Here is a 22,991-nt window from a genome sequence, read left to right on the forward strand (position 1 = left end):
TCCAATCTACTTAAAGACACCTTCATTTTGAAGCATCCATTTTTTACGACAGCATTATCAGTGTGACCCCATATTAGCAACAAAGACAATTAATAAGACGTCTGATAGATGGCATTAACTATAAGTAGAAATGGTGACCTTTAAACGTTGACACTATTGGCCAATGAGCAGAAGGTGTTTTTCGGATGATGAGAAATACTGATCATTATTGTGGCAAGGTTTTTTTTTTTCTTCCTCTAAGGAGACACATACAGAGTGTTAGATTATTTTTGTATTTATTTGTACAACGAGCTGAGGAAAGAACACTCATTAGCGCGTTGGTCCTCCAGAAACTTTCAAGTGGCAGTATTTCATAAAATGAGACAAATGACAAGAGGGTTTATTTTTGTTGAACATTCTGCCCATTTTCCGCTTCAACCAACTTGTTTTTGTATGTGTACCCCCGAGGAAGAAAAGTTCATTTTGACATGAGGCACAAGACGAACAGATGGAGGTGTAGCTCGCATGCCAGTCCAATGGATTTAGCAGTTCCTTAATGAAGGCCAACACACACGCACACACGCACGCACCTCATTTTGCCTAATATTTCTTCTTTCAGTTTCCAGATGTGTCTCTTAGCCATCCAAAATAGATACTGATACATCTGTGCATATTCTTAGTCGTTTTGTAAAAATGCAAAACTACAAAATACATAATAACTCCAAAGTAACCAGTTAATCCCCCCCCTCCAAGTCTTTTCCTTTTTTTTTTTTTTCAAGATCCTGTCCTTTCCCTGACTGCCCATTTAAGGATTTAAAAAGAGCTTCTTCAAGGCGTGAAGGAAATAATCCACTGTTTCCATAATCCTGTGTGGATAGATGCACTCAAACCATCAGCGCACATTTGCGCACATATGCATATTCAAATAAGTACGCAGTCGCTCAGATTCAGACACATATTTTAAACAAGCTGCAGGGTTTTTCCTGGAAAGTACCGAAACTATCTTCCTGTTATGTGATAGTCGACTCTTGTTGTTCATTATATGTTACTTTGGGCACTCTTGAATTTGATTATGTATTCGCATGGCTAAAAACCACCGACAAAACATTCAACTACTTAGCTGGAAGGTTGTTGAAAGATATGTAATTATATTGAATGATATTGAATGGTAATGGTTATGTATGGATGGAATGATGTGGAATGATAATGTTGAAAATATGCAATATGTGAGTGAAACGTTTCTGAATGGGAATTGGGGGATTGGGGGAATGTTGAAAATTGATCCCAAGGTGAATTGAATGAAGTTGAAGCGTGACCATTTTGATTGGGAGACAATTGGAAATGGAATGGGTGAGTGAAAAATGTTGCATTTGGAATGGTTTAAATCTGTCGAGAAATGTAGAACTAGTTGAATGGCACACAATAGCGGAAAAAAATATATATATAAAAAAAAAAATGTAAAATAGCAATTTGTCAATTAAAAGTCAGAGAAAAATGTATCCCACTTGTTCTGGGCTAATTAAGGTTGCGAATAAGCCGTGAGGCATTATAAATTGCAGTCTTTATGCAATTGTTATTTTTGCAACGTTCCGGCCTGTCAACTGCCTAAGACTATGATGACAACAAACAACTCAATATGGTTTAAAGTGACTCCAGAGTGACTTAAGGCACAGACAGAAGGCACAGTTGTCTATTAGATCTCGGTACGATGCTATGTGACTAGAGTAGACCGTTTTGCGTATGATTTTGTAATACTTAAGGGTTCATACGGCTTCTGAAATGCGAAGGACACCAACCAAACAAGCACGAAGACTGCGTGCAAAAAAAAACGTTGTCGTTCAATTAGCTACTTTTCACAGCATCTTCTTGTGATATTGAAGTGTCAAAAATTGCACTCAAAAGTGCAACGTTCAAGTGCGAAAGGTGCGTCGGGATGCTCGTGGTGCAAGAACACCGAGTGCATTTCGGGAATGTCATTTCACACTTCCAATCACAATGAGGAGGTTGTCGTCGCTCGCCGAGTTAAATAAAAGTCAAACTACAGAAAAGAGCAACAACAACGTGGACACGCCAAAAAGGAATTCAACAATATACAAATGAAATAGGCAAATGCTACCCTTGGACTTCTCTCGACGGTGATGGCTATTTCCCCTTTTGCTACCTTGGTACGATCCAATTTTAGACATCATTATACCTATCAAGGCCTGCCAAAACCTAGGGTTTCCTTCTAGATAGATCTAAATCCTCAATGTCCAGAAAATAGTCCCACATTATATCATTTAGTATTCATTGGTTGAACCACAAAACGTGTTCAGTATTCCGATCCAGTTTGCGTGTTTTTGTGTGTGGGAGAATCTCTCAGTGCAGGCGCAAAAAGGGCAGGAAGGCTCCCTGAAGGAAAGACCTCATTCCAAGGCCTTGCCTGTCGATATTACTGCCACAAATCAGGGCTCCCCGTTGCTGAGAGGAGCAAATACTCACGCGCAACCACGCGCACACACCCTAACACACTCGCAGCCTCGACTGGACAAGGGAATTATGACCAATCTGCTCCCCTGCCACACGAGAGTCGTTTGAATGCTCTCAGACTTATTGAGCATGTGCACGATATGCTGATGCATGGACGTGCGCAGGTCCTGATCCACATACGAGAGCATGTTGGGGACTTGCTATGGCGCACTCGCGTCGACTTATTGTTCATTCAGTTGCGGAAACAGATTTGAACTTGTACCGTAATAGACTTTTTTCGTCTTTTGCTTCCAATTATACAGATCCAGGCAGTTTCCCGGAAAAGTAAATGTATAATGTTGTTTCTGTTTCTCCACTGTATTTACAACTCCGGTACGGTGAACTACGATAGACTTCTAAAAGGTAGTTCAAATATTTTTTGGGATAAATACAACATTGGGAATAGTTTCTGGAAAACCTTATATTATACTACATTTATTGAGTAAACAAATGGGGCTGTATAGAACATTTTTTCCATGGAATTGGGAATTTGGTGAGTTTCCCAAATGGCTGGTCCAATCTCATGCCGGTCGACCACACACACAATCTGGTCGCTAAATATTAATTGCCAGCCACTGTACGCACTCCTCGGCAATAAACGATGAATAATAATCACTGGATGTAAGCCGGGTTGCCGTCCAACCCTGCCGACGAACAGGATTTGGCGCATGTCTGTTGTCTCATCCCAGGTATATGAGGTACCTTAGTGTTGATTCTCAGTTTAAATTTCCCAATCTTTAAATTTAACAGGATTGGTGCCCCCTGTTTCTTATCAAGAACTATAGCAGTGGTTGCTAGCTAGCTAACACATTAGCCTTGTTAGCTGTGCAGTCTCAAATCTCGTTTTCAGGGACTGTGCGAGACAAACAGGTTGTTTTCATTCCTTATGGGAATCTACTTTTCAACTCATCCAACTGGCAGACCACAAAGGAATCAATCTATTGTTGTGAGATCTTTGTTATCGCCGTCCGTCTGTTACACAGGCACGAGACCTCTGGTGACTCGGGGGAATAGAGTGTTTGGACGAAACAAAAAGAAGTCTTACCACAGGTGGCGTTAATGTGACTGGATGGTCGGGGTGTCAGACGAGCTTGTGTCGCAGTTGTGCCCAAAAGTCGGACACTCACCTGCGTCTCGTTTTTTTCAATAAACATCATCGTGACATGACAGGCAAGTGCTCATTCTGCACTATGACATCACAGTCCTCTCAAGGAGCGGGTATTATATTCTTATACTTGCATGAAACCAATAGTTTCCATATGTTTCTCGGCCTCCACCGCCCTTGCTCGGTATTTGATTTTTCCTATGATTAATTCACAACTACATTCTTTGTCCGCTTTCAAACAGTTTGAATTGTTATGCGTGCCTCGTAGTGTTTTGCTTATTGCCACTTCCCACAGTTTAATAAAAGCATTTTTATAAACAGAATAATTCATCGGCAGAAACGGCATCATTGCCGGTTTGTTGACAGAAGCCTGTGATACCGTCATAAGAGCGTGTTCATTACTTTTTAATGAATACGTTATTACTGCTTCTCTATTCTGAGTGTGGCGTGTGTTTGATGGATTCAAAAGAAGCACTCCAGAGTTGCACGCATCAAAAGGAAGAGAGCTGGCAACGCTGACCCCGAGAGAAGCGCAGCCTTCGCGGGTCAAATCTGACCTTTGTCTGCCTCCTGCTCCAAGTAGGCTTTGATCCGTGGCGATGGCGCTGGGCTTTGGCGGTGCGGCTGTCTTCTTAGAGTTGATTTGGTTAAGGAGCCATTCGTTTCAATGAACTAATTCACGTATTTGGTTAAATGGGATGGATACGAGCTTGCATGAGCGCACTCTCATTTAGAAAAGTGAGCAAAACTACTGAGTGAATGTTGCTGAAGGTCACAAAAAGAGAAAAGTTGTCAGGAAAGGATGAAAAATCATTTTGAAGAAAACTTGACCTCCTTTTAAGCTGAATTTTGCTGCTGCTGCTGCTTCAGTTTTTTTATTTTTTATTACTTGAAGCAGACATTGACATCATCGAATTCAGATTTTAAATGATGTACAGAAGAGCTATCAACAGCGCAATTAACAATCATTCCATGACGTGGAACTGCCGAGTTAATGAAGGAGAAGGAGCGGAACGGGAGGAAAGACCAAAGGCAAAGCTGGAGAGGGTGAAGGCGAACGGCAAGACAAACAGATGGTTTCGGCTTTCTTGCTCCAGGCACTCCATATTCACGGAAATCACTGGGACTATGAACAGGAAGATGAAGATGATGAGATGAAGCACTGAATCCACATCTGCAGATGTCAGGGCTCTACCATAATATGCAAAGACTAAGAAAAAAAGTAGTGGAGGGGAAAAGACTGACATCACCAACAGGCATCATGTCAGAAAATATAGGGGAACTGCTTTACATTATGTCATTGGTCAGATTTGGAAGATAAATGTTAAAGGTCTGCCAGGCTTAGTTTTCACCAGTTCTCTCCAAACTTTCTGATACGATTGTCTTCTAAGTAATTGCCCAATTCACACTGACTGCGGAACGGACGCGGAGCGGCATCCATACGGACGCTGGAAGGAATAGAAAGCGTTTGAGTCAGTGTGTTAATTCACACCAGCTGCAGTGCGGTGCGGATGCGGTGCGGATCAGATTCGGGGCTGATTCGCAAGGTTTCCGCAAGCTTTCTATTTTTTCCGGATTCTGCATGCGGATTTTCATGAAGCTGAAGAAATTATACGAGCCGGACAGGAAGTCAGGCGTCGGCATCAAGGTAGAGCCGGTATATTTCAAAATAAAATCATTTTGGGGAGGGAAGCTAGCTAACTACATAGCTCAACATGAGTCGGACATTTAAAAGACAAAGAACAGGCTCAGAATAAATTAAACACGACAAAATAACATTATTTAAACACAAAACGTACTTACCCGTGGTAGAAGTACAGAAATAAATTCCCAAAAGCATATCGATGTGACGGCAGGCAAGCGTGGCTATTGTTTACCAATAGCACTCTATAAACACGGTTGTTAACGCGTGAACTCAACTCTCTAGCGCGAACCCCGTGATATTGTGGTCTGACGGGTGCCGATTTCCCGACGACACGTACGGCTCACGCAATGCATTCGGTGTGCTCGGTGTGGTGCGGAACCCGCTCCCGCATCCGCAGTCAAGTGTGAATTGGGCGTAAGAATTTTTCTCAGTCCCATAGGCAGCTCTCTGGTCTTCCTGTTTGCTTCACAACAAATGCAGTATTCACAGGTGAAATCCATAACCAAAAACATGCATGATCTAAACGTTCTCACTCTGATGTAGCACATGATAGCAAAAGATTCAAACAGAAACATCACTAGCCTAAAATCTTACAACGGAGGAGCAGTAAATACCTGATTGACATCCTATTTCCCCCTCCGGCACTTCACTTTGGACACACGCACACAACTGATACACTGCCATGTTAAATGGGGAGTGAATGATGGATGCGCGCGAGGCTTTGCGGAGCGGCCATCTGCTCCAACCTGAGAGACAACGGAAGATTCTCGTTCGGCTCCGTATCCATCGCGGCGTTTGAATACAGTTCGCACGTGGACCGGATTTGTGTCCGGAGAGGAGAGTAGTCGACTTTATTAACGCGAGCGCCTCATGACCTCTACTGAGATGATCGTCATTCCCCATATGCTAATGAATGATGGAATATTAGCCTGTTTTATTTCGTAGCGCCACGTTTTCAGTAGCGCGCATCCCGTCACTGCGATTGCCGCGCCGTGTCTTTACTCAAACGGACAGCTCCGTGCTAACCGTAGCCACTCGAAAAACACATTTGAAGGCACACTTTTACCTCGCTTGTGCAGCTCTCATCCGGGGAGAGGAATGACTGCGCTCGCTTCATCTGCCCCGTGGGTATGTGACGCATCGATGAGAAGAGAAATACATGCTAGGGGTTTTGTGCGACTAGACGGGAAATCTTGGTTTTTATCCGGTTTGGTTCTGCCCTTGTCGGACCCGTCTAATTCGAAAAAAAAAGACGTGTTTCACCAGATTTTTCCATCCGAGCGCTCTCATCCCTCTCATCTCCCGCTTAAGACATCCAGAAGGTTAACGGAGGAGTGTTATGCGGCAGATAGCTTTGCCCTTTACAACAAAGAATTGGTGCCAATTAAAAGCTATGAGTACGGCAATGGATGGACTAAAGAGCGCGTGTGCATGCCAGCCTCGTTCTCGCCAGGTGTCTCACGTATACGGCCTAAAAATTGTCAGCTATTCACCCAGCGAGGATACATTTATTCAAATATTTGCCCAAATTACCGCTCCTGCTCCTCGCCGTTCTCTCGGCTCGCAAACAAATTTATTTTGTGTCACACTACGTCCCGAACGTTTCGCATGGCAGAGTTCGGTCGGCTTAAAAAAAAATGCCACAGCCACTTTGTAAAGTTTCCCAAGATTTTCTTGCTCGTCGCGGCTGCCGAGGCAAATGGACCTTCATCGCTGGCGTTATTAATAACCCTTTTCATGTAGCGAGTATGCGACGCTACTGCCTCACATCATTTAAAGCTTTTATCATTGTTGTCTCCTGGATCGTTACATCGGAAATGTAGATCATAAAATTTGATATTAATCACTCGTCTGTTACCAGTTTTACAGTGTTTGATCGTAAGCTTTCGTTTTATATACCACTTAAATATACCACTTCTTGACTGGAATCATCTCTGAAGGCCCACACGCAGGTTTCAGGAAAATAAACTAATCTCTATATATTTATTTATATGAGAGACCAAAAAAGCGGTCTTTGATGTCTTTTGGGTGGATTTTTGTCGCTTTAGCCCATTATTCTGCGCTTTGCATGGGAAACTACATTAAGTCATAACAAGGTCACTTCAAGTGGAAAGCTGGCTCACTGGATTAGAGCTCCCGCCATGTGTTCAGGGGCATTCTTATAAATACCAACAAAGCCATTGCTGCTTGAACGATCCTGATATCTCCTTTTTGAAATAGTGTCACACTGCTACCTGGATGCAGACTCTGAAATAGGATTTACTTCCCTGGCTTGTTTGTATACTTTTCCAAGTTAAAAGTGACAGGACACGGTGGCACAACAAAAGAAGGACTTTGAGGTTCAGGGATTTAATTTGTCTCCTTGTGTGCAAACTCAAGACTCAGGCGAGAAGATTGTACCTTCATGACATAAAAGTACGATGAAATTGATTTTTTTTTTTCTTTCAATGTACAAAGGAACTTTTTATCCAGGCATCTGATTTTATGTAAGCAATAATCCATTACCTATGTATTTATTTTACCGCTTAACTTTTCTTGTGAGCTGGACTATACCAGCCTGTCAATACGAGGACACATACCGTCCCTTTGTTTAACATGTACCCTTGTATAACACACACCCGTGTATAACGTACCCGTACCCATGTATAACATGCACTCGTATATCCTGGCAAGCCAAACCCACTTTCTTGAAAAAGAAAGTGGGTCTGGACAGGCATCCATAGACAACGATTTGGCACCGGCCGAAAAGAGTTCGATTATCAAAACAGAGTGACTCATGACACCATGAATCTTCAATTTTCCGTTTCCACAAAAATAAAAAAAAATAAAAAAAAAACTTCAACAAGTTGCTTTTCTTTTTTTTCTTTTTCTTTTTTGTTTCTTTTTTTTTTTTGTTTCTTTTTTTTTTTTTGAGCTCAGTATTGTTCATTCGGAAATGTCATCATCATTGCTCTTTAAAAAAATTGTTTTAATATATATATATATATATATATATATTTTTTTTTTTTTTTTTAATTTTTTTTTTAATTTTATTTTTTTTTATTTAAAAAAAAACAAAAAAAAACAAAACAAAAACAAGTTGCTTTTCTGACGTCACGTCAGCTCTTTGCTCATTGGTTCATTCTACTGTCTGTTAGCTCAGGTTTGCCCCGCCTCAGAAATGCGATAGGGTGCTGCGATTCTAACCTCCTACCATTGACGGTGAGGCGTATATGATACACGCAAATAATCTAAAAAATATGCTTTTCGGAAATCAACTCTAATAAAACATAAGATGACTATCCAGTCATTCTGCCTGTTGCTGATATGTGCATTTTTAAGGCATATAGCTCCCACACAAGCAGGTTAGCAAGGTCAGGCCAACGCATTCGCCTCCTCTTACCTTCAACCTCGCAGCATAAAGATATTGGAAGATTCTTAAGCAATTGCATATGAGAAAAAAATACCCTCCAAATCACGCAAGTTCATTATCTAAGATGCGCTGTCGTGCAACATTCAGGGCGGGAAATGTGACTTTATCTCAGATTTGAGTTACACCGTAACTAAATAAAGTTAAAGCAGTAAATAGTGGCGTGCACAACTTGCCCCGGCACAACTCCCGCTGTATGAAATAATAATGCGACAGGAAGAGGAGAGGTCTGAACTCATGACCTCATGCTTCATAACGAGCCATGTTGCCCGTATGCACGATTCGGCTTTCCTGTGCAGACCCGTGTGGCGCATGTTTGTCTTCGGCTAACGTAAGGATGTGCATGCGGTGGCGTCCTCATGCAAAATGCATGTCACTAAGTGCTGTCACCGGACAAGGAGCGAGCGAGGGGTCGGCGGCGGAGCAAAACCGCCCAAATGTTATGCAAGGCTGAATCCCGTGAGACGTCGACGGTACATTAAGATTAAGGGCCGCTCTGTCGTTGGACTCAAAAGTTGTTTTGCCGGCAAAACACAACAACAGACAGAGATCGGGTCTGACAGCTCCTTTTTTTTTTTCAGTATAGCAAAACATATAGGATGATTCAATTCCAAACAGAAAGAATAGGCTAAAGTGGGTATAATAAGTCTACACACCCCTGTCAAAATACCTGATTTTTGTGACATAAGAACGTGAGACCAAGAAAAAAAACAAGTCACCTATACATTTTGTGGTATCATTAAGGTTGCACAAGTGTGCACACCCTCCTATATATAGTATGTGGCTGTGTTCAGAAGTAACCAATCACATTCAAACTCTTGTTAATTGGGAGTCAGAACACAACTGCTACCATTTATAGTCCTTCTGATTAACCCAAAATAAAGCTCAGATGTTTTAGTAATCTTTTGCTGACTTTTTTTTTTTTTTTTTTTTAAAGCAGATACACATTTCTCTAAATGTATTTTGGAGATTTTGTTATAGTCCAATGAAACTAAGGTTGAACTTTTTGGCCATAACCAAAGTCATTTGAACACACTATTAAAAACACCACGCCTTTAATATAAATGGGCATTTATGGCAACACTGTTAGCACAACAAAACAAACAAGTTGTTTACTTCTGTCTTTGAGTGACAATAAAAGCGACAATTAGTTCTGTAAACTCTTCTTTTTTTTTGGTTCTGAAATGCGGAAAAGCATATTTCACACCAGCTAAATTTAAAAGATTGAGTTGAATCGCCTAACTTAAAATGTTATCAAAGTCTGTTGCCTTGCAATTTTGGAGTTCATCCAACTTTTTAACAGGGTTGTGTAGACTTTTCTATTACTACTGTATGCATTCACAGGCACTATAAGTGCGACAAATAAAACATCAATGATTGAAAAGCGGCATGTGATCACCATGTTGCAAATCGACAAGCAGAAAGTGCTCACAGCCTACTGCAGCGTGTGAACGCTTCCCCGCGTGTTGACACTGCAGGTGCAAGGTTCCAACGTGTGCACATGTTCTGGCTCGCTTTATTGAACAGATCTCAGGATTAACACAAGCATAACATGGGACCATAGCAAAAGCAATCTATAGGTGCAGAAAAAGAAGAGGTCCAATTTTTCAACGAGATGCAACACTTCCGTTTTCATCATCTGAACATCCTAAGGGCAAAATGGGACGAGTACTTCAGCTGGCTTCAACTAACACAGCGGTGATGTTTTTACCTCTGAGCAACCCTTCAATCACATTTTGCAGTTGTAATTCAACACAAATCGATTTGTTAGGAGTGCAAATGAGATTCCCGCTTAAAGCTGACTAAATTTATGCCTTCAGTTTCAGTCAACACATCCACCAATTCGACCATTTTACATACTTAACTCATTCACTGCCATTGACGGCTATAGACGTCAAAAATGTATTTGAACTATTCATATTAGTTTAAAACTTTTTCCCACTTTTGTTAAAAAGAGTATGAAAACCTGGAAAATAATTTATAGTACATTTAGAACATATATAAAATTTGTGATTAATCGTGAGTTAACTATTGAAGTCATGTGATTAATTACAATTGAAAATTTTAATCGTCTGACGCCCCTAATTTTTAATAATCTTTCCTTTTCATAAAAGATTATTTAAAAAAATGTCTAGGTTTTCATACTCTTGTTAACAAAAGTGAAGAAAAAAAATTAAGCTAATAGAAATAGTTCCAATGAATTTTTGACGTTTATAGGCGTCAATGGCAGTGAATGAGTTAAATTGTAATGTGCCATTGTCATTTTCCGCAAGCAACATTTTGGTAACAGCAACCTTTTTTCCCTCCCACCCATTGATTCCTGTGACATTGTGCAAACAGCCTTTCTTAATGGAGAGAATCCTGTTTGGTAGAGAATACCTTTTCTTTTCATTGCAATCGGAAGTCTTAATGCACCGAGATGGATTCCATTCGATCAGAGCGGCCCCATAACAGCGGGAGCTTCACAGAGCAAATTCTCGGCTAATCCCTGTATTGCTTGAGGGCTACAAGCGGGAAGCGAGGTGGCGCGGCGCGCTGGTGCCACATCTCGGGAGGAGAGAAAATGAGCGTGTCGCTTTTCATTTTCGTTTTATTTTGCTTGTATTATTTGCTACTTTTGCTAGCATGAAGATGTGCAGTTAAGCAATGGAGAAAAATCCGTTTGTGTGCCCTATAAACACACCTGTAATCACACACACGCACACAACCACACACAGACATGCACAAAAGTACACACGCAAGTATGCTAATTACAGTACATGGATATGTAATGTATGTAATTAGTTAAGTAGATAATTAGTGGCAAGATTTATTAGCATTTTTATGGCATGGTGTATGCGGCATGCCAACACTGTTTATGCGCGTGTGTGCATTTAGCGCCTTTAATTCAGGGATGGGCAACTTGAACACTGGAGGGGGACACCATTTTTCATCAGTGGGGGGCCACATTGGACCACGTACTCCCAAACTAGATGTGTGGCAAAAACATTATGTGCAGTGACAAGCATATCATATCGTTGCTGCTATGTGAAAAACACTTATGTCCATTTTGTTATTTTTATGTTTTTGGGATGAAAGTGAATGCAGAGACATCCCCAAAAACATAAAAATAAAAAAAGGGGAAAAAATGGACATAGGCCCCCCCAAAATGTGAATATAATAAGTTTTTTCACACTTATGTCCATTTTCTTTTTCATTTGTATGTTTTTGGGATGAAACTGAATGCAGACATTCCAAAAACTTTTTTTTTTTTAAATGGGGGGAAAATGGACATAAGTGTTAAAAATACTTAGATTATAATTCAATTTTTTTTTAAAGGTTTTTGGAATGTCTAGCATTCAGTTTCATCCCCAAAACATAAAAAAGGGAAAGAAAATAGGCATAAGTATTTTTCACACTTATGTCTGCATTCAGTTTCAACCCAAAATGTGAAAAACACTTGTGTCTATTTTTTTTACATTGTTATTTCTTTATATTTATATTTTTGGGATGAAACTAAATGCAGGCATCCCAAAAACCTAAAATGTTTTATTAATATGGACATAAGTGTGAAAAATACTTGGGATGATGCAGACATCCCAAAAAACAAAAACAAAAAACAAAAAAAACACATAGCAGTGATAATATGTGAAAAATACATGCTCTTTATATATTTTATATTTATTAATCAAGGGGCCAATCAGAGTGCTGATCATTTGAAACTATCGTGCCTAAGAAAATAAAAGAAAAAAAAGACAGAAGACGTCAGTCATTTGTCACAGATTCACTAAAAATAACTCTGACTCCAAATATATATATAACATTTAGTGTTTCAGTATAGCGACACTTTATTACCAATTTTTGGTAAGGCTTTTTTTTTTTTTTTTTTTTTGCTAACTCCCACTAACACATGAAATGCTTCATTAAAGGAAAAAGATGAGAATTCTTCTCTCGATTGTGCGGAGGTCATCATCGTCACACACAATAACATAATAACCTCTCTAATGATGCGGTCCCCCCACGCTGGGGGCCCCGCAGCAGCCTAATGCTAACAAATCACCGTCGGCGCTCTCATGCATGGCACACGCACATGCATGATGGCATTTAGAAGCCAATTAATGAGAGGAAAGGAAAAGGGTGAGAGGAGAGAAGTCCAAAAGACAACATTCCTCCTTGTCAAAACGAGAAGCTGCTGCTGTGCTTTGCACTCCGTCTCCTAATTAGTGTCCAGCTATGGCTCACTTTCGTGTTTTTTCTCGCCCTTGTGTGCTTGTAGGTGAGTTTTAACATTTACACAGTCAGTGGGAAAAAGAAAGCATTTTGTCTTGGTAATTGGGGTTTGGGAAACGGGAATCGAAAAGCAGCTGGGTTTTATCAAAGTGATCAAATGTCACAGAAAAAGTCGTTTTTGGTTGCTTTTTGGACAAAACAGCCATACAGGTTATGCGGCTGTGTATCAATGTTTGTTAACGTATATTTTTAAGACAAAGCAGCTATGACAGCCACATACCAACTTTATTTTATTGTATTTTATTATTATTATCAAACTTCCGTCTGTACGTGCAACACAAAGTGATGTCTGTGTGCCTGGATCGGTTCCTGAAAGGTCACCGGGACATTTGCTATTCCGCAACATGCAAACTGGAGATGGCACCGAGGAGTCGTTTTTTGTAGTTTTGTTTTTTTGTTATTAACTCATTCACTGCCATTCATTTGAACTATTTCTATTAGTTTAACTTTTTTTTCTTCCACTTTTGCTAACAAGAGTATGAAAACCTAGGAATTTTTTTTTGTACATTTAGAACAGATATAACATTTGTGATTAATCGTGAGTTAACTAGTGAAGTCATGCAATAAATTACGGAAAAAAAATGAATTGCCTGACGCCTCTAATTTTTAAGAATCTTTTCTTCTTCTTTTTATTTTGTTTAAAAAAAGTAATTTTATTTTTATTTTTTGTTTTTAATAATCTTTTCTTTAAAAAAAAAAAGGAAAAAAAAGTTATTAAAAATTAGGGGCGTCAGGCGATACATTTTTTAAATCATAATTAATCAATCGCATGACTTCATTAGTTAACTCACGATTAATCACAAATGTTATATCTGTTCTAAATGTACAATCAAAAATTATAGGTTTTCATACTCTTGTTAACAAAAATGGGAAAAAATGTTAAACTAATAGAAATAGTTCAAATGAATTTTGGACGTCTATAGCCGTCAATGGCAGTGAATGAGTTAAAAGAAATAATAAATAAATGACGACTCACAATAACATTTGGGTGAAACGTAACATAAAAACAGCAGACAAAACTCAATTTCACGATTTAGCAAATTTTCAACGATTCCATTTTTAAAATGACGATGAATCGAAATAATTAAATTTATCGCCCAGCCCTAGCACCACCCCTTCACAAAACATTTCCACCTCCAATCTAATTCTAACTTGATTTATCTCACTTAAATGACAAAGACGTGAGTATAATCTCTAAATTCTGTCCATGGCTCAGTCCTTTTCGTCAACGTGTCCTTGAACAGGCATCTGACCACAAAAGATGTGCATTTCTTTCAATGGCTGAATTTCAAGCTGGTTAAAAATTTGAATATTACCAAGCACGCCCCATTGTGAGCTTTCAAAAAACGGTCACGGTGAATCGGGAAGTCGCTCTGCCACGCGCTACGTTTGCAGACACATTGAACTCTGCTGCAGTAAACCCGAGAAGAGGAATCTTAAAATCTCTTTTGGTGAAACAAATCCACATTTCACTCACCGCGTAGCCTTCAAATCAAGTGGGCTTGTTCGCCGAAAATAGTCCCAAAAAAAAAGAAAACTCCAAATAACTTAAAAGGCCTGTGAATATGTCTTGCGCGTCATGCTTCTTACTGGTGCAAATTAGGCAGCCATAAAGGTCTCATTTGTTCTCTTTTCAACACGCTTTGGAAAGTATTTTCAAAAGGGAGCGTGGGGGAGAAAACGTAAATGCGCTTGAGTGACAAGTGAATATTTGCAGGTGCAAACACAGTCAACTGGTAAAAATGAAATCATGACGGCTGACTCGCTTAAATGAGCTGAAGTAACAGCAAAGGACAATTCGCTATTTATTTCGAGCCTGGCCTTTTTCCAGGGAGACAAAATTAGCAAGTGTTTCATGAGGTTGATGTTTTGAATTGAGCACTGATTTTTTCTTTCTTTCTTTTTTCTAATTTTATTTAAGAGCTAGTCTGCCGCTAAATGTTCTGAGGTAACCAATTACAATTACAAATGGTCTTCTTAATACAATCATCGTTGGTATCATGTCTGGTCCGTTAGCGGGAAAGCTACGTCACGAATGACAACGCGCGCCCATTTAAAACTTAACAAAATAATGGCATTCAATGTTGTACAAAGGAGTGACCATAACATAATTTAGCAATAATAAATAGAATATAAATATATATTTAATGTTACTAGGGTCTAGTTTTAATTTACAATGAATTAAATGGGCAGGAATGAACAAGTTGCTTCATGTTCTAATTAAATTTGCTCTTAATTTGAAGCAAAGACTTGTACTGCTCCTGTAGCCAACATTCAACATGAAAACGCTAACGCCACCTAATGGCAGAAAATTCACCTCAACAGAAAAATCGATGACTCAAATGTTTAGCACTCATTTGAACGTCTAATGTCTTTAACTTAAAATAACCTTATGAACTACTATACATTTACAATGAACTAAGACATACAACCACATTTGTATTAGGGTAAGTCACGGATATTTGTCTACAATTTTTATTTAACAAGAGTTTTAAAAACGTATGAAAAAAGATTTTATATATATATATATATATATATATAAATATATATATATATATTCATTTTTTTCAAGTTTCATACTCTTGTTAACATATAAGTGGGGAATTTTTTTAAACTAATAGAAATAGGGCTGCATCTTTTAGTCATTGACACAGTCATTTCATAATTCTTTATCAAATTGAGTTCAAATTTAAAAGATGTACTGTACTGTAAAAAAAACAAAAAAACAAGTGTGATATTTATTTGTTATTAGGTCATTTTTGTGCCACTAGATGGCATAATTGCATTTGTAAGACATTGGCGACAGCTCAGTGCATTTTTCTTTTCATATTAAGAGCTCTCTAATCTTTAACATGAAGTAACTTGTGAAATTCTGCACATTTTTAAGATCAACTGGAATGAACCCAGTCTCCACAAATACATGCATTATTATTAAATGTATTACTGCTAAATTAATTAGCTCCATTCCAGTACAGGCTTTCCAAATAAGGGGCGGTCATTAATCGCACATTCAAGAAATTAGTGGCGTTAAAGGAACTTTAAATGAACTCAAAATGAATGCACTAATTTTAACACCCCTATATACTGCTACGAACACCAAGTGCTGTTTGAAAGGCGCAGCGCAAATAAACAGAGAATGAATGCAATTGTCCATCATTGTTGCCCTGCAAGTGACCTTGAGCGAAGGCCGATGACGCGGTCTCGGATGCCGCCTTAACCTTCGCCGTAACCCTGGTATCGCATTACCGATAGTCTGCCTCTAATGGACATCCTCTTCATTACCTTGAGACAGTCTATCTGAAATGACCTCATTGTTTGAACTGAAACACAATTATGCACACATTTACACACACATGGGGGGTTTGGGGGGGGGGGGGTTAAGTATGCATCATTCAGTTTTGTAATCAGTGCTCAGCCAGTATGTTTGTCTAATGATCTGTAATGTATTAGCAGGCAAGGGATTTGGTTTCGGGGGGGGGGTGAAAGGATGCAGGCATTAAATTACATTCCGAAGATCACCCCGGCACGGAGTTTTGAGCATTTTCTGACACCCGCGCGCGCGCGCGCAAATCTTTCACAGGTCGCACGGCGCGTAATGACAACGCTACTGATTATACGCGTATGCTCTGGGGATGGGTGTCAGCGGGACTTCGGGATTTAACAGCGGTGGCGGGATGAATTAATCATCAGTTTAGTCGTTCTTCAAGTCACCCCCGCTTGTTAATAGCGACTAGCACGAGGCAACGTTTGACGCTTTGCAAACTGGTTTTTGTTGTGTTTGTGGCGAGATGAATATGTAAAGTGCCCAGCGTGGTTGCTGGAAATGTTGGTTTTGTGGATTTGATGAAAAAAAGAAAAGCAGATAAATGACTGTGTTAATGTGTTGCATAGGAATTATTATCCACACAAAAATAGGGATGTTCGATAGAGCTGGGGGTTTTTTCAGTTATTCAACTGTAAAATGTTAAAACAACAAAACACTTTGGAGATTGGAATTCTGCCTAGCAACGAGTGACTTTGAAAACCTTTCCTTTTCTGACTAGTGGGTGTGGCTAGCACGTACTATTTCCTTGCAACTGGCCTATTGGGGCGGATATAATCGGGACTCATGAATTCTGCCTAGCAACAGGTAACTGTGCAATCATTTGACTTCCTGTTCTTGACTTTTTTTTTTTATCCCATTGGAACAGTTATGATTGTGCCATATTTCTCCATGGTCACGTTAAGCCAAGAGTTGAACATAGAATATCACACTGAATGCAAACTCTTCTATTTAACAAACAAGTGCTCCCTGGGTAAATGGTCACTGATCTTAAGATGAGGCACTCGTTGTAGGTCAACATGCCAGAAGGCAGATGCACCATAAAGAGGCTTAGTGAAATTAATTAAGGTGTCTATGCAAAGTAGGTGACACGAGTGGCACAATGATGCCGAGCTTTCGAACGCTCACTTCCTCCTGTTGAGGTTTAATATTACGCCGCTTCTCGTTTGCACAGCTGTTGGGTTTGCATGCACACTGAGCTGACACAGAACAGAGATAATACATGCAAGGTGTAGCAAACAAAATAGTACTGTCCACTTTCAATTGATACAGTGAAAGAGTATATTTATTATCGGAGTTTACAATAGAGTGAAAGTAAACTAAAGGTTTTATTTTATGATCCTTAGAAACTGGGTTGTCCGCATCTCTTAACTGCAACTAATAAAGTAACTTGTAAGACATTTTAGTTACTTTTTAAACTAAAAGAAATCTGTAAAGTAACGGAGTTACTTTTAAAGTCAAGCCATTAGTTGAGTTACAGTTACTTTTAAAATCAAGTAATCTGTAAAGTAGCCAAGTTACTTTTTTATGTAACTGACAACTAGCAAATTCACTGACAGCCATTTTCACTGAAGCAACCCCCTTTGCTCCCGGCTGTTTTAATGGGTTTTGACTGATTTTGCAAGGCCCACAGAATATTCTGTTCTATTGCTATGAAAACATGGAACCTACCAAAAGAAAGATTAGAGTATTTTCTTTCATCGGGAAAAAAGTATATTTGTATCTGTTTCCGTTTTGCAGAAATAGGCATTAGAATATAGCTAAGTTTCATCATTATTCACAAGCCTGTTGAAAACACTGGCAAAAAGAGCTTGTTGCAACATGGTCCTGGTTGTTCTCTTATACTCTGCTGCCACCTGCTGGCCGTTTTATGTAATAACTACCATTGCTTTAAGCCACCTCTTTAGGTCAGAGTCTGCATCAAAAAATGAAAAACGTAAAAAACGTATGACTACGTTTTTGGGACCACGGCGATATTTAAAATAGAACATTTTTATACGTTTTTGGGAGCAAATGAGTTAAATGTAACTAATGAAGTAACTTGTAATCCAATTTAGTTACTTTTTATTAAAATAAATCTGTAAAGTAACAAAGATACTTTTAAAATCGAGTAATCTGTAAACTAAGTAATTAAGTTACTTTCTCAAGTAACTGTGCCAACTAGCAAATAAATAGTAGTGTATAATGTGTAAAAATGTAATATCCTCTTATATCAGGACAAAACTTGCCGAATTCAAAAACAAAAATTTTGGGCTCTTGTGTTCGAAATAGTAAACATCCAACTCCCATTTTAAATTAAGTTTCACTTGGTGGAAAGAACATGGAGGGATTTAATTCCAATTTGAGAGTGACTTGACAGAGAATATTTGGAAGCGAGGGAGGAAAATCTTCAGTTCAAAGATCTGACTAATGTGCACACAGTCGCCACGTGAAGATACTCCAGCCTGTGTGATAACACATGAATGCGATTAAAACCCCTCTGTGCTCGCTTTGATTGATACCAACGTGCAAGTGTTAGCGTTTTCTTTTAAATATTCCTGCAGTGGTTAGATCAAATCAAATGGGTCCTCTTGCTCGCTTGGTATGAACTGGACTTACTGCTCCGCCCTGTAGGGAATCCTTGGCGCATGTCTGGCCCTAATTAATGCCCCCCCACTGCAGCGTCTTGTTGGAGAAGATAGAGAGAGAGTCAGTAGAGAAGCCGCCCATTAAATATTGATTTTATTTGTATAAATACCCGCAGCTTTAAGCCCTGCGTGACCCCACTTGCTCGCTTTGCACCGTTCCGGCTGAAAGAAGAAGAGAAGATTGCGCGGATCTCCCGCAATGCGACATTACGCTGACCCCCCCCCCCCCCCCCCCCCCCCCCAGCCCCCGTCCGAAAATCAAACCGTCACAAAGGCCACTAGTTGTTCGTGTAATTTATACCAATTATTGCCACGTCAGCTCACATCGCATAACGTTGATTTTATGGTGAGTTATCAGAGGAATGGGTTGGCGCAGGCACTTGAAGAGGGCGACGCATACTCGCTCCGTGCTACTTTGACATGATGACCGACAGACAGAAGAAGAGAGAAGATAATTACTTTCCTCTCTCTCTCCACACTTGGCTGTCTCTTCTTCAACTTGGCTGCAGCCCAGTTGTAGCAAATGCAGTTCTTGCCTAAGTCCCTGTGATTTGGCTTTGATCAATCGCAGGCGCGCAGAAGATGACCAAGGATGCATTTAACATGTAAATAAATAAATAACGGTTGGTTGGTTAGCGGGTAGGTGGACTTCCACCTCACAGTTCTGAGGTTCTGGGTTCGAATCTGAGTTTCAGCTGTGGAGTTTGAATGTTCTGCCAAAATGTTCGTGACCGGGCAAAGTCCAGTTGACTGTGTTCGGGAATTTGGCAGATCATGCTTGGCAGGCTGATGGACTGACACAAAGGTTTAAAAAGAAAAGAAAAAGCAGGTCTAAGTTGTGGCGCACAATTTGGAGTTTGATCGAGTCACATGCAGACAGATTCTGAGTTCCGCTGTGTCCATCCATGTGATGGACTTGCCAGTGGCCAACTTTACATCATCCGCAAGCGGAGATATTCTCACAATCTCACATGTGCCGATATAGCGAGTCTGTTACGCTACCACCATGAAGACCGCGACCCTCTCATGCACTGAATGTAAAAGGAGCCGCTTCCATTGGCCGGCTGTGTTCACTCCCGCAACAGCGCAAAAGAGAGAAAAGTGTTTTTAAGAGTAAATAATTACACTCGCTAGCATTTCCCTTATTAGAATTAAAAGAGTGCATTTCTGAGGAACTTCAATTAAAATACACCAAATGGAAAACAGATCTGTTTTAATGTTGTTAGAATTGTATTCTTTTTCTTTTTTTTTAACTCATTCACTGCCATAAATTCATTTTTTTTTTTACATGATTAAAAATTAGGGGCAAGAGGCGATTCATTTTTAAAAAATTGTAATTAATCACTAGTTAACTCACGATTAATCACAAATATTTTTTTCTTTTTGTTATTCTAGGTTTTTATACTCTTGTTAACAAAAGTGGGGAAAAAAATGTTAGTTTCATTTTTTCCCCACTTTTCTTAACAAGGGTATGAAAACCTAGAAAAAAAAATATTGTACACTTAGAACAGATACAAAATTTGTGATTAGTCGTGAGTTAACTATTGAAGTCCTGCAATGAATCACAATTAAAAAAATGTAATTGACGCGATTTAAAAAAGAAAAGATTATTAAAAATTAATTAAAATTTGTAATCGTAATTGAATCGCATGGATCACAAATTTTATATCTGTTCTAAATGTACAATAAAAAAAAATCTAGGTTTTCATACTCTTGTTAAAGTGGAAAAAAATATCAAACTAATAGAAATAGTTCAAATTAACTTTTGACGTCTATAGCCGTCAATGGCAGTGAATGAGTTCAAAACCATCAATGTGTATGATGACAGACGTACAGTATTTATTGTCACGGAGACGCCAAGAAGCAATTCATGCTGGCTTTGTGGGCACCATTTCTCTCGTCTGTACAATAAACTGTATATGCAACGGCATTATTTGCGTGCAGGCCAAGCTGATCAGCGTCCATGCAGTGGTCTTTGTCACAGCTGACCTATATTAGATGAAAGCAGCTGGATCCGTGTCCTGCAGGGACAGCAAAAGAGTTGTGTTCTAATTATCTCGCTAGAAAGCTAGCAACACATCACTCCCCCACACTCACATGACTACACACACAAAACTCCGGCAAATCAATGAGAGAATCTGCAGCACAACACGTATCGTCGCCCGTTCAATATTACGCGTTCAGCCTTTTGATCCCGTCGGGTCGCGGCGTTGCCGCTACTTGATTCTTCCCCGCGCAAACGTAACCGCAAGGAGAATTTATTGGGAATTTGTGCGGGAGTCGTCTTTTAAGGCGGCTATAGTGTATAGTGTATATGGGCCGCTGTTGCCATGGAGATGCAAGCCCTCGCTTACAAAGGGCGTGTGTAAGATAACGAGAAGCAGACATGAAGAAAAGCCGAGCTGCTTACACTAATGGAGAGATAGAGTATCTCGCAAAAGTGAGCACACCCCGCACATTTTTTTTTAGGTATTTTTTAACTTCCCGTGAGCAAACTTTAACACACCTGCTCCCATTCTCACCTGAGACCATATAACAGTAACGATTTACAAAACAGCAGGGAGGGAAAATGGCTAATGGGGCCTAATTGGGACAATTTCCCTGAGGGGTGTGCTCACTTTTGTTGTAATCAGTTTACCAGCAATTAGAGCATGAGTAAAATTGAACACACCTGCTCCCATTCCCACATTTTTTTTATTTTGATTAGAATTTTTATTTCGAACATGCATAAAAAATTATGAAAATAAAAATTGTGAAGCCAACATTTGTTAACAGCAAAAAATTATAAGAAAAAGAAAACAATTGAAGTAAATAAGAAACAAAACTGAACTTCATTTTAAGCAACAAGAAGTAAGCTCAGTTTTTGGTAACGAGTTGCAAGACAGCAGGGAGGGAAACTAGCTAATGGGGCCGAATTTAGACAGTTTCACTTTGGGGTGTGCTCACTTTTGTTGCAATTCTGCTGTCACCTGCACTATTTTGCCCCCTTAATCAGATCAAACGAATTCTATGCGGAGCCAAGTCAAGTCATACATTTTACACACTAAGAGGGCAATTGAATGCAGCATGCACACAATTAGCTCTTGCCTCTCGCACCCTCACCCCTTCCCTTTTTTCTTATATTCTTTCCATCACTAATGTTGTCATCTTCTAGACCCCCCAGCCCCCCCCCCCCCACCCCCGCCCATATACACACTCTCAGCACATCATTTTCTCTGATCATCCCTCCTTTTTATTATTCCTGGGGGGGGGGGGGGGGGGGGGGGCTCATACCACAGTCCATTTTCAGGCATCACCAGGGACCCATTTACAGGTCAGACTACATGGGGAGGTGTGCATTTACCATTACAGGGAAAACGAAATGCTCTGTAGGCACGTATGGGCTTATGTGCAGCTTCCCTGATATTTTTTCTCTCTCTCTCTATTTTTACAGCAGAGGGGCTGTGAGTGAAGTATAAAGTCGGCTGTTTCTCCCCCCTCCCCCCCACCCCCCACCAAGTAAACATGGAGCACCATTTCCCGATGAGATTGTGGTAAGTAGCCGATATGCGCATGTACACCGGCGCTCAAGTGTCATTCCCGCTGCTAGTCGTCACCCAGCACGTATAAAATCCCACTTCTGCCTGGCGCGTCCTTGAAATTCATCCCCTTGAGGAGTGCGCGAGCGAGCCCGGTGGGACCTCTCAAGGATTAACCCGCAGTCAGTGAAGTGGCTCCAAGGAAGTGCATGCCACTCACTCTCGGCGCCTTTTAGGTGTGAAGCAGAGTTGTTGTCCTCTTGTCGTTTTGACGTCATACGTTGCTTTCTCCGGGGTCAGCGGTCACATAAGCGTTATTCTTGAACGGCCACAGTTGATGGAGAAAAGAGAGAAGCGTGGCTGACAAGTCGGAGCTGGCACGGGAGTAAATTGAAAAATAGCAGGCGGGGGCCGAGGTTGTACCGCTATTCTTAGCCATAAACCTCCTTTTTGCTCACGTCTGTGCTCCAGAGGTTTTTTTTGTTGGAAATCTGGTGCGAGCAAGCACACTGGATCCATCAGCTCAACTGTAATTGAATTATTTTATTAGCGTTCGCCACTGATTCAACCTTTATTATTTTACCTTTATTTTCAGATTGGATTATATCT

The 22,991-nt window shown here is 40.0% G+C and overlaps 1 protein-coding gene across 2 annotated transcripts in view; it reads left to right on the top strand.

Moving 5' to 3' along the window:
* dlgap3 (discs, large (Drosophila) homolog-associated protein 3) overlaps positions 1-22,991 on the top strand; it is a 98,669-nt gene that overhangs the window by 23,228 nt on the left and 52,450 nt on the right. For both annotated transcript variants that reach the window (XM_086062321.1, XM_086062322.1), the window contains exon 2: positions 22,298-22,397. The gene's annotated coding sequence lies outside the window, so the exon portion shown is untranslated. The remainder of the gene's footprint in view (positions 1-22,297; positions 22,398-22,991) is intronic.

This window comes from Leptonotus elevatus, chromosome 19 (assembly GCF_054856555.1).
Source record: "Leptonotus elevatus isolate MCC_2025b chromosome 19, RoL_Lele_1.0, whole genome shotgun sequence".
In the NCBI taxonomy this organism is placed as follows: Eukaryota; Metazoa; Chordata; class Actinopteri; order Syngnathiformes; family Syngnathidae; genus Leptonotus; species Leptonotus elevatus.